The following is an 11,384-nucleotide window of genomic DNA, read 5'->3' as shown; positions in this document are numbered from 1 at the left end:
AATCTTTGTTCTCATAATTGGTCTGGTTCCTAACATAAAGGCTCCTAAATCTGTTGGATCTTCCTGGGTTGATACGAACATCTTTTGTTCTAATGAGGTGACTTTTGGTGAGCTCTCACATTGGGGCTGGTCACCAGAAACACCATGCCATGATTAGAAGTTCGGAACTTTCAATCCCAACCTTCATCCTCCAGGAAGAAGGTAGTGGCTGGAACTGGAGTAAATAATTGATCATGTTTATGTGATTAAGCTTCTGTAAAATCTTAAAGTTATGGGGCTCAGGGTGCTTCTGGATTGGTGAACACATCTATGTGCCAAGAAGGTGTTGTACCCCAATTCTACAGGGGCAGAAGTTCTTGTGCTCAAGATCTTCCCAGACCTTGACTATGTATCTATTCATCTGGGTGTTTATCTGTATAATAAATTGGTAAGCATAAGTAAGCATTTCCCTGAGTTTTGTGAGCCATTCTGAAATATGATCAAACCTGAGGAAGAAGTCATGGGATCCTCCAATTTGTAACCAACTCAGATAGAAGTTGTGAAGTAACCTAGGCACCTACAATTTGCAATTGGCATCTGAGGTGGAGGGCAGTCTTGAGGGATTGAGCACTTAACTTGTGGGTCTGCACTAACTCCAGTTAGTGTCAGAGTTGAATTGAATTGTGGGACACCCAGCTGGTGTTGGAGAATTGCTTGGTGTAAAAAACCCATATATCTGGTCTCAGAAGTATTGCAAGTGAGGAGCAACGCCGGGTGGCTCAGTCTCCATACTCAGCAGGGAGTCTGCTTCTCCCTCTTCCTCTGCCCCAGCCCCCCACCCCGCTCATGCTCACACTCTCTCAAAAAAATAAATAAAATCTTTAAAGAAAAAGAAGCATTGCAAGTGTGAGAATAAAAGAAAACACAGTGAGTTTTTTCCCCTGTAGACATACACTATACAAAAATGAAATCCAGGAAGGCTATAGATATATTTCTGAAAAGTAAATCCATAAAATGTTTAAGAAGATAACAGAAGGATATGCGTGTCTTTAGGTATGGGGGAAATTTTCTTAAATATCAGAAGTATTAACCAATAAGAAAAACAAGATTATGAAAAGAATACATTAAAACTAAGGCATATTAAGAGAGTGAAATGCGGGCCCCTGGGTGCCTCAGTTGGTTGGACGGTGGACTCTTGGTTTTGGCTCAGGTCATGATCTCTTGGGTCCTGAGATGGAGCCCCGTGTCTGGCTCCACACTCATGAGGGAGTTTGCTTAAGATTCTCTCCCTCTCTCTCTCCTTCTGCCCTCCCCCCCATTGCATTTTTTCTCTCTCTCTCTTAAAAAAATAAATCTTTTTTTAAAAAGGAAAGAGTGAAATGCAAGCCACTGTGTCTGAGAGGATATTTACAAGATATATAGCTGAAAAGTGTTTGTATCAAAAACAAACAAAAACACCCCTAAAAATCAAGAAAATGACACACAATCCAATAGAAAATTGGGCAAGAGATTTTAACACCAACCTCACTGAGAGGATATAAAATTGATCAATAAACATATGAAAAAGTACTCACACTCATCAGTCATCACAGAAATCCATGATGAGATTCAGCCCCATACCTACCAGACTGGCTAAAATTAAATATGTTGACAATATTAAATGCCTCTAAGAATGTGGAGCTCTCCTACACTGCTGGTAGGAGTATAAACAGATACAGTCACTTTAGAAAACTGTTTCCATTATCTGTTAAAGTTGAACTTATGCATATCCTAAATCTCTGTCATTCCACTTCTAGATTTAAACTCAGCAGAAATGCACACATATGTCAAAATACGTGTACAAGAATGTTTACAGCAATATTATCTTAATAGCCAAAAACTGAGAACAAAAATTTCATCAACATAATAATGACTAAATAAGTTGTGATATATTCATACAGGGGAATACTATCCAGTAATTAGAATGAACTAACTATGACTTTATACATTATAATGCTTTAGACCTTGCAAACATGACGTTGAGAGAAAGAAGCCAGATAAAAGAAATGTATACTGTATGTTGCCATTACATGAAGTTCAAATACAGATAAATCTAATCTAATATCAAAAGTCAGGATAGTAGTCACTTTTGGACATGAGTATAGGAGCACCAACCACAAGGAGGTTAAAGGGGCACCTGGGATGCTTGCATGTCCTAACTCTTGATCTGGGTTCTGATTTCATGATGTGTTCTTTTATGCTAATTTATCATGCTGTGAACATATACAATTTTCTTTTCTGAATTAGTATTTTTGTTTTCTTTGGGTTAATATTCAGCAGTGGAATTACCGGATCATATAGTATTTCTACTTTTAATCTTTTTTTGGAACCTCGATACTGTTTTCCAAAATAGCTGCACCAATTTACATTCCCACCAACCATGCATGAGTGTTCCCTTTTCTCCACATCCTCACCAGTACTTGTTATTTCTTGCCTTTATTTTTTAAGATTTTTTTTATTTTTAAGTAATCTCTACACCCAACATAAGGCTTGAACTCACAACCCTGAGATCAAGAGTCACATGCTCTAGTGACTGAGCCAGCCAGGCGCCCCTTTATAATTTTCCTTTCTAAATATATCCTATTCTTCAATAAAAATGTTCCTAAAACAAGAAAAAAGAGAAATAATTTACTGGTGTATAAAACTTAAACACTGATGGGTAGAACCACCTACAAGCTCAGTCAGATCTTGTTACTAAGAAATCTCTATTAAATGCACGAGTGTAATATTAGCAACAATGTCAGGATGATGAGCCAGGATACGTCTAAGTGCCTGAAATTTATGCAGTTGGTTCTCCCTCTTGGCCTTCCTTTCTTTTTTTTTTTTTTTTTAAAGATTTTATTTATTTATTTGACAGAGAGACAGCGAGAGCAGGAACACAAGCAGGGGGAGTGGGAGAGGGAGAAGCAGGCTTCCCACTGAGCAGGGAGCCCGATGTGGGACTCGATCCCAGGACCCTGGGATCATGACCTGAGCTGAAGGCAGACGCTTAACGACTGAGCCACCCAGGCGCCCTTGGCCTTTCTTTCTTCCACCTTGGGTAATCTCACCCAAGTCTCTGGGTCAACTACTAGATACATGTCAAAGTTTGTGCAATAGGTATAAATTGAGCAGTTAGAACAATTCTTTAGTCCCACCTAGTCAGAGGTAACATTTTCACCTTTATAGGAAATAATTTCTTGTAGTTCACATAAAATTACATAAAAGATATTGTTTGGTTCATGAATGGCCCCACAGATTGTAATTTGGTTACAATAGCTATTTAGTAATGAGCTACACCACCTTTTCCCAGTACAAATCAAAGTTGTTCTTGTCGGTCCTTGAGGACCATTCTTCTAGCAATCTAGCACTCAAACTATCTTCTCAAGAATGTTTGTATAGCATTCATTACCTTGATCCCAAAACCAGACAAAGACCCCATCAAAAAAGAGAATTACAGACCAATATCCCTGATGAACATGGATGCAAAAATTCTCACCAAAAGACTAACCAATGGGATCCAACAGTACATTAAAAGGATTATTCACCACGACCAAGTGGGATTTATTCCTGGGCTGCAAGGTTGGTTCAACATCCACAAATCAATCAATGTGATACACTACATAAATAAAAGGACAAGAACCATATGATCCTCTCAATAGATGCAGAAAAAGCATTTGACAAAGTACAGTGTCCTTTCTTGATTAAAACTCTTCAAAGTGTAGGGATAGAGGGTACATACCTCAATATCATAAAAGCCATCTATGAAAAGCCCACAGAGAATATCATAATCAGTGGGGGGGAAAACTGGGAGCTTTTCCCCTAAGGTCAGGAACACAGCAGGGATGTCCACTATCACAATGTTGTTCACCGTAGTACTAGAAGTCCTAGCCTCAGCAATCAGACAACAAAAAGAAATAAAAGGCACTGAACCGGCAAAGAAGAAGTCAAACTCTCACTCTTTGCAGATGACATGATACTTTATGTGGAAAACCCAAAAGACTCCACCCCAAAACTGCTAGAACTCATACAGGAATTCAGTCAAGTGGCAGGATATAAAAATCGATGCACAGAAATCAAATAGCTATTGTAACCAAGTTACAAACCACATTACAGAAATCAGGTGTATTTCTATACACCAACGAGAGAGAAGAAAGAAAAATTAAGGAGTTGAATCCATTTAAAATTGCACCCAAACCATAAGATACCTAGGAACAAACCTAATGAAAGAGGCAAAGGATCTATACTCAGAAAACTATGGATTACTCATAAAAAAAAATTGAAGAAGACACAAAGAAATGGAAAAAATGTTCCATGCTCATGGATTAGAAGAACAAATATTGTTAAAATGCCTGTGTTACCTAGAGCAATTCTATAAATTCAATGCAATCCCTATCAAAATACCATCAACTTTTTTTTCACAGAACTGGAACAGACAATTCTAAAATTTGTATGGAACCAGAAAAGACCCTGAATAGCCAAAGGAATGTTGAAAAAGAAAACCAAAGCGGGTGGCATCACAATTCTGGACTTCAAGCTCTATTACAAAGCTGTCATCATCAAGACAGTATGGTACTGGCACAAAAACAGACACATAGATCAATGGAACAGAATAGAGAGCCCAGAAATGGACCCTCAACTCTATGGTCAACTCATCTTTGACAAAGCAGGAAAGAATGTCCAATGGAAAAAAGACAGTCTGTTCAACAAATCATGTTGGGAAAATTGGACAGCCACATGCAGAAGAATGAAACTGGACCATTTCCTTACACCATACACAAAAATAGACTGAAAACGGATGAAATGCCTAAATATGAGACAGGAATCCATCAAAATCCTAGAGGAGAACACAGGCAGCTTCCTCTGTGACCTCAGCCACAGCAACTTCTTGCTAGATATGTCTCCAAAGGCAAGGGAAAGAAAAGCAAAAATAAACTATTGGGACTTCATCAAGATAAAAAGCTTCTGCACAGCTGAGGAAATGGTCAACAAAACCAAAAGGCAACTGACAGAATGGGAGAAGATATTTGCAAATGACATATCAGATAAAGGGCTAGTATCCAAAATCTATAAAGACCTTATCAAACTCAACACCCAAAAAACAAATAACCCAGTCAAGTAATGGGCAGAAGACATGAACAGACATTTCTGCAAAGAAGACATCGAAATGGCCAACAAACACATGAAAAAATGCTCCAGAATACTTGGCATCAGGGAAATACAAATCAAAACCACAATGAGATACCACCTCACACCAGTCAGAATGGCTAAAATTAACAAGTCAGGAAATGACAGATGTTGGCAAGGATGAGGAGAAAGGGGAACCCTCCTACACTGTTGGTGGGAATGCAAGCTGGTGCAACCACTCTGGAAAACAGTATGGAGGTTCCTCAAAAAGTTGATAAGAGAGCTACCCTATGACCCAGCAATTGCACTACTAGGTATTTACCCCAAAGATACAGATGTAGTGACCCAAAGGGTCACCTGCACCCCAATGTTTATAGCAGCAATATCCACAATAGCCAAACTATGGAAAGAACCCTGATGTCCATTGACAGATGAATGGATAAAGAAGATGTGAAATATATATATAAAATGGAATATTATGCAGCCATCAAAAAGGGGAAATCTTGCCATTTGCAATGATGTGGATGGAACTAGAGGGTATTAAGCTAAGTGAAATAAGTCAGTCAGAGAAAGACAATTATCATATGATCTCACTGATATGTGGAATTTAGGAAATAAGGCAGAGTATCATAGGGGAAGAGAGAAAAAAATAAAACAAGACAAAACCAGAGAGTGAGACAAACCATAAGAGACTCTTAATCTTAGGAAACAAACAGGGTTCCTGGAGGGGAGAGGAGTGGAGGGATGGGGTAACTGGGTGATGGGCATTGGGGCGGGTACATGTTGTAATGAGCACTGGGTATTATATAAGAATAATGAATCACAGACCTGTACCCCTGAAACAAATAATTCATTATATGTTAATTAATTGAATTTAAATTAAAAAAAATATTTTGTGTGAGATTTAAAACAACAACAATAACAACAACAACAACAAAGAATGTTTGTATAGCAAACACCCAGGTTGGGTAGAGATATTACTTCTCTTTGGAGCCAAGGACAGATTTGTTTACCAGCCAATATAGTGATGTCCCCCTTAGGGAAAAATGCAGGCAGGTTTTCTTGCACCCCCTTATAAAAGATTGAGGTTTCCAAAGCTTGGGGGCTTTGGTTATGATACAAACTCACGGCAAATACAACATCCTCTTGGCTCCCTCTTCTTTACCCTGTGGGAGTTGTGGGGCAAAGGGAACTGATGCAAACATGAAGCTCATGGTGTCTGCTGTGCCATGAATAATAAAGTTCTTTGTCTCTGACCCAGGAATCTCATGTCTTCTGCCAGCATCCACCAAACTGTGGCTGGCTAATTTATTAGCTTACAAGTAGGGTAAATTCTCAGGCCTTTTTGTAATTCTTGAAAGAGATATACTTGGCTTCATCTAGTGTCACTACTATGTTTGCAAAAACAATCCAAAAGTGAGATCTGAGTTTAACAGTATCCCAGATAGGTTCCCAAATATAGTAGGTATAAATTATATAAGTTAGTGACAAAATGGTTCCATTTATTCCTCCTTTGGTCCAGTGGTGTAGGTTTAATACCATCACCGTCCGAGTAGTCCAGAAACCCCATCTTCTGTTTGGGGCTAAGAATCAATACTCTTGGCCTACAGAAGAGGAGGTTGTGCTGTCTCCCAAGCACTAACCAGTGTAACTCCAAATGAGATGCTCAGTGGGTGATGAGTGAGTTGCTGATAGTCCTCCGAGATGGTGAGAAGAATAACTCAGCATTGGTTTTCTCCTGTGCACTTCCAGTGAGTGTTCTTGACCTGTTTCCAACACTGAAGAATACAGTGTCTCCATTTCTTCCTTCCCATAACCCTCATAGTTTCTGCTCCCACCCCCACTTTTTTTAAATCTCTCTCCTCAAACTTTGATCTCATCTCTGTCAAAAGGAAACTTTACTCTCCAAGGATGTATTTCAGTCAGCCTTTTATTTCTGTTTTCACTCAATAGACACTCCTTGGGCATGTGGCAGAGAGTGACAGAGAGAGGAGACACAAGGTACATTTGAAGGAATTTAATGTATTTGTGTAGAGAGGGAAGATGCACATTAATTTTTAGATGTATTTTCTGGTCACATTTGTATTTCCAGGCCAGGATTCTCTTCTGTCCTTTAAAACCATTTATTCAACTGTATGATATCATCTTCACTTGAATGCCCTACAGGAATCCATAGCTCAACACGTTGGAATTGCAACTCATTGTTTTCCCTCCAAACCTACTCCTCTCTTTGTGTTTCTGTCCCAGTGATTGACATTTAGGCCTATTCAAAATAGATTGTGTGTCAGCCCTTACTGAAAGAGGGTGATTAGAATGCTAATGTCAAGTTCTTTTTGAATCTTTTGAGTGCATAAGGGAACTAAACAACAAATGTGGTGCTTGTCCCCAGAACTTTGTTTTTAATGACTGAAAATGAAAGACACCCACAGCGAATATTTTTCCACTTGAGAGGATTTATTCGTATTTTACTTATCTCAAGTTGCAACTAATACTATTAATGGTTCTTATTGTAACTCTGCTCAGTGACTATAACCAGTATGATAGTATGAGACTATTTTCATTTTTAGAGGTTAAGGCAAAAGATTCACTAAAAGAAACATTGTGTTCATCACCATTTATCTTTATTTGTAATTCATGCTGTTGACAGCATTAATAGTAACATGTATTTGAAGGTTTTGGGCAAGGAATAGACCCTGTTAAAATTCCATTGCTAAAGATATATTAAGGAAAGATCTGCACTGATTTCAGTTCTTGCTGTTAATTCTCAATTTTTAATGTGATCAATATAGTATAAGCAATTTTTAATGTGATCAACATAGGAGGCTTGTTTGAACTTTGTCTTTATTAACACTGGCTGATGGACATTGTCTTTGCTTCTGATAAAATAACCATTCTGTAAACAAGATATTGTGAATATACAAAATGTCATACTAAAGATGGGCTGGCCTCAACATAAAGGCAATAAAACAGAAGTTTCGAGACACACCGAGTCACACATTTGTTTGATTTTGTACCACAGGGACAAATCCTTTCACAACAAAAAGAGCAAAAGGAATTGAATAAAAGCCAAGTAAATTCTAAACGGTGATTTCCTTCTTTCCTTAATGCTAAAAAAGTGACTCCTGAATTTGGTAAAATATCATTTGATAAAAGTTGATACCTCTACCTAAACAGATATTTATTGTTGCCTGAGACTTTCTGTTTCTTTAAGCCTTTAAGATGAGAAATTTATGAGTGGGATTGGAATAAAAACACAAAAGTATCCCTCCAATGTCACTCTCAACACCAGAGCACTATTACATTTTTCTTTTATCTGGTGTTTTATTCCCCAGTTATAAATCTCTTCAATTATTTTTCTGTATAATCAATGAAGTGAGCTTTCTAAATGCAGAATTTACTATGACATTCCTCTCCTTACAAACTACAGTGACTCTTCATCAGTTGTAACAACTCCTTTGTATGTCATTCAAAATCATGCACTACTTAGACCCAGTCTATTTTCAGCCTCATCTCCTGATACTATGTTCACGCCCATTACCCCTGCTGCATTGTACCCCACAATTATACATTAGTGCCCAAACTTCCACTGAATCTCCCTACCTAGTCTGCTAATTCCATGCCTCTGCAGCTTTGTTCTGTGGGCCTGGGTTGCTCTTATCTCCCTTTTTTAGTTACAAACTATCACTGAAGATCTAAGAAAGCTCAATTCAAATATTACCTCTCAGGTAGGCCCCCAAGGAAGGGTAAATTGCTCCATCTTTTAGCTTCCCTTGAAACTTTGTACATCCTACTGGTGAAGTGTACATATCATACAGCATTATCGTAATTTCTAATTTGTCTGTACTGTGATTTGTGTTTCCTGCTGGCTCACAGTCTGTCTTCGTGAAGGAATATTTCTTTCTTGTTCATAAGTTAAACATTTGTTTTCATATAAAAATGATAATCAGTTATCATAATGACATTTACTGAATATTATCAGAGTTATTTTTCAGTCATTGTTCTGCCATGCTGTGCTTGGCAAATAAGTTTGCATTCACAGAAAGAATGTTAAGAGTTTGAGAAATTGATGGATTAAGTATAAAGTATGATCAGAGCATGGATGAAAGCAAAGGAGATGCTAGAGTGCTGAAGTTTCCTAGGATAATGGCAGAACACAGAGTGACAGAAAACTAAAACAAACAAATGAAAATTGAAGCATAGCACTGTAGAAAATGGTAAGGTGTTTCCTCAAAAAAAAAAAAAAAAAAAAAAAAAAAAACTAAGCATAGAAGTAAAATAGGATCCAGAATTTCCACTTCTGGGTATATACTCGGAAGAACTGAAAGCAGACACTCAAAGAGATATTTGTACACCAATGTTTATAGCGGCATTATACATAACATAATAAGACAGAGAATGTTCTTAGCATATGCTAATTCTTTTTCTTAAGAATCTTTTTAAAAATTTTTTTATTGTTATGTTAATCACCATACATTACATCATTAGTTTTAGATGTAGTGTTCCATGATTCATTGTCAGTGCATAATACCCAGTGCTCCATGCAGAACATGCCCTATTTAATACCCATCACAGGGCTAACCCATCCTCCCACACCCCTCCCCTCTAGAACCCTCAGTTTGTTTTTCAGAGTCCATCGTCTCTCATGGGTCGTCTCCCCCTCTGATTCCCCCCCTTCATTCTTTCCCTCCTGCTACCTTCTTTTTTTTTTTCTTAACATATATTGCATTATTTGTTTCAGAGGTACAGATCTGAGATTCAACAGTCTTACACAATTCACAGCGCTTACCAGAACACATACCCTCCCCAGTGTCTATCACCCAGTCACCCCATCCCTCCCACCCCACCCCCCCTCCAGCAACCCTCAGTTAGTTTCCTGAGATTAAGAATTCCTCATATCAGTGAGGTCATATGATACATGTCTTTCTCTGTTTGACTTATTTCGCTCAGCATAATACCCTCCAGTTCTATCCACGTCGCTGCAAATGGCAAGATCTCATTCCTTTTGATGGCTGCATAATATTCCATTGTATATATATATACCACTTCTTCTTTATCCATTCATCTGTCGATGGACATCTTGGCTCTTTCCACAGTTTGGCTATTGTGGACATTGCTGCTTAAAAACATCGGGGTGCACGTACCCCTTCGGATCCCTACATTTGTATCTTTGGGGTAAATACCCAGTACTGCAATTGCTGGATCGTATGGTAGCTCTATTTTCAACTTTTTGAGGAACCTCCATACCGTTTTCCAGAGTGGCTGCACCAGCTTGCATTCCCACCAACAGTGTAGGAGGGTTCCCCTTTCTCCGCATCCCCGCCAACATCTGTCGTTTCCTAACTTGTTAATTTTAGCCACTCTGACTGGTGTGAGGTGGTATCTCATTGAGGTTTTGATTTGGATTTCCCTGATGCCGAGTGATGTTGAGCACTTTTTCATGTGTCTGTTGGCCATTTGGATGTCTTCTTCGGAAAAATGTCTGTTCATGTCTTCTGCCCATTTCTTGATTGGATTCTTTGTTCTTTGGGTGTTGAGTTTGATGAGTTCTTTATAGATTTTGGATACTAGCCCTTTATCTGATATGTCATTTGCAAATATCTTCTCCCATTCTGTCGGTTGTCTTTTGGTTTTGTTGACTGTTTCTTTTGCTGTGCAAAAGCTTTTTATCTTGATGAAGTCCCAATAGTTCATTTTTGCCCTTGCTTCCCTTGCCTTGATGATGTTTCTAGGAAGAAGTTGCTGCGGCTGAGGTTGAAGAGGTTGCTGCCTGTGTTCTCCTTTAGGATGTTGATGGACTCCTGTCTCACATTGAGGTCTTTCAACCATTTGGAGTCTATTTTTGTGTGTGGTGTAAGGAAATGGTCCAGTTTCATTCTTCTGCATGTGGCTGTCCAATTTTCCCAACATGATTTGTTGAAGAGACTGTCTTTTTTCCATTGGACATTCTTTCCTGCTTTGTCAAAGATGAGTTGACCATAGAGTTGAGGGTCCATTTCTGGGCTCTCTATTCTGTTCCATTGATCTATGTGTCTGTTTTTGTGCCAGTACCATACTGTCTTGATGATGACAGCTTTGTAATAGAGCTGGAAGTCTGGAATTGTGATGCCGCCAGCTTTGCTTTTCTTTTTCAACATTCCTCTGGCTATGCGGGGTCTTTTCTGGTTCCATACAAATTTTAGGATTATTTGTTCCATTCCTTTGAAAAACGTGGATGGTATTTTGATGGGGATTGCATTGAATGTGTAGATTGCTCTAGGTAG

Source organism: Phoca vitulina, unplaced genomic scaffold (assembly GCF_004348235.1).
Source record: "Phoca vitulina isolate PV1807 unplaced genomic scaffold, GSC_HSeal_1.0 scaffold44, whole genome shotgun sequence".
Lineage (NCBI taxonomy): Eukaryota > Metazoa > Chordata > Mammalia > Carnivora > Phocidae > Phoca > Phoca vitulina.
This window is presented reverse-complemented; position numbering follows the sequence as displayed.